Source organism: Selaginella moellendorffii, unplaced genomic scaffold (assembly GCF_000143415.4).
Source record: "Selaginella moellendorffii unplaced genomic scaffold, v1.0 SELMOscaffold_205, whole genome shotgun sequence".
Taxonomy (NCBI): domain Eukaryota; kingdom Viridiplantae; phylum Streptophyta; class Lycopodiopsida; order Selaginellales; family Selaginellaceae; genus Selaginella; species Selaginella moellendorffii.
In genome coordinates, this window is record NW_003314465.1 from 51,153 (window position 1) to 53,178 (window position 2,026).

Sequence of the window (2,026 nt, forward strand, 5' to 3'; positions counted from 1 at the left end):
CTGGGGGGTTTGGTGAGCTCCAAAAGTATAGTAGGGGGAGGACTGCAGTGGAGCCAGTTTGGCCAGGAAAGGCCAGTTTGGCCCAGGAAGGCCGGACCCAGTGTTGGGTGATGAGCTGCCCACTGGGAAGTCCAAGACTAGAGTGAACACAGACTGACAAGTGGGGTAGCTTGGTGAAGTGTTCAAGAGCCGGCTCTAGTTCCCCCGGGAGATCGACTGGCCGATGCTCCCAGTCCAAGTGTGGGTGGCACTACCTACTTGGATACCAGGCGTGGCTCAACGGAACCTCGCTCTAAGCCCATGGCTAGAGCACCTAAAGGCGAAAGGTGGGGAGAGTACCCAGGTGGCTCGCGTAAGGCCACGGTGTTCCGAAATGGTGTCCCAAAGTCCCAGACTGTGGAAAGGAAGAGGGGTAGCAAGCCCCAAGTCCTGAGTTGGACTTATGGAGGTTGTGAATGAGACTCCTCCAAGTGGTCGGAGGTGTGGTTAAGTGACTAAAGTAGAATGGAAAAATTAGTCGCTTACATACAGTTAGTGAAATGTAGACGGTCCTCCTCATCACAGTCTCCATTATACTGTCCAAACCTTTTTCTCCTTCCCTGAGTCTGTTATTAAGGTCGTTGAGAATATGTATCTATTCCTCATATGTAAGCTTTGACTTTGAGATGTTGTAAATAATCTCATCTGGAGTCTTGCCCACTAAGAAATAACTTTTGTGAGTAACCTTCATGTAAACGCAAACAATACTTACTTTCATGACAAGAAATTTCTATTATAATATCAAACCACTCCTTTGGGCGTCGAGGGTCAGCCATACTAAGTAATTTCTTTACCTTTGTCTTCTTTGTGTTGTTGATTTTCTTGTCAATTGTAGCTAATGCTCCAATAGTTCTTGATCATTTTCAGCTCGATACGATTGTGCATATGCATCTTGCTTAACCTTCACCAATGGCTGAAGATAACACAAACATTCTATGATAAGAAGTATACTTGGAAAAACATACCTTACTCCACACAGCTCTTATAAAAGCCATTGGATTCTTGTACCATCTATTAGCATCTTGACGACCTCGATGATGCCGAATAAGTGATGCTAAATCATCACCATAGTGGCTGCAGACTGCATCCTCGTCGAGATTGGCAAGAAACCGGATTTGCTCAATATCATGTACTAGGCTTCGTTTCTGCACTGCAAACTATCCTAACTTGCAAAACACAAATTGTTAAAAGTGATGGAAGAGGGAGTGGTACCTATGCATTAATTTTGTGGCAAGCTATCACAAGCCTTGCCACATCTAGAGATCCTCTCGTATGTACATGTCCAGCCAGAACATTGATGTGATAGACAGGATTGTCTCGGAAGCATTCATTGATGCACTTTATCCACGCACACCAGCGATGATTCCCGTCGATAATGTAGAACATTTTCCCTACAAATTGTTGAGTCTCAAGATGGCTCATAAGCATGTTGTCAAATTTGCGGGACTTCATTTTCCAAATGTCATCCCAAACCCTCTCAATTTCTGGTGACACCGAGAGGGTATTTGTCGTTCCTGGCTTGAAGACCGAAACAAGGAACATACCTATATTTGTCCCAAGGCCATTATGTTTGTACAGACTATAGATGTTCATGTTGATGAAGTGTGGTGAAGCAGACCGAATGATGCTTGTCTGAGTGAATCGACATAGTGGGATTTCTCGGATTATGTCTCCCGGGCCTTCCCACTTGAGAAACTCTAGAGTCGTGTGAATGGCCTTTTCTTTGGTTCTCAAAACTGTCTCTTGTAAGTGCTTGTCTACAATGTGTTTAAGTAACTCCACTTCTCTTTCAGATTCAGCTACACCTCCAGTAGCACCATTATCAGATCTAGCCCCCAGCTCAGGCCCAACACCCCCGTCAGGCACACTTGGGCACTGCTTCGTAATGTAGCTAGTTTTTGCCATATTTTGTGAATATGTTAAGAGTAGTGGCATTTGTGGTTGTGACTGCAATGGTAGTGACGACAATCGCGCTGCTGGTGGTGAT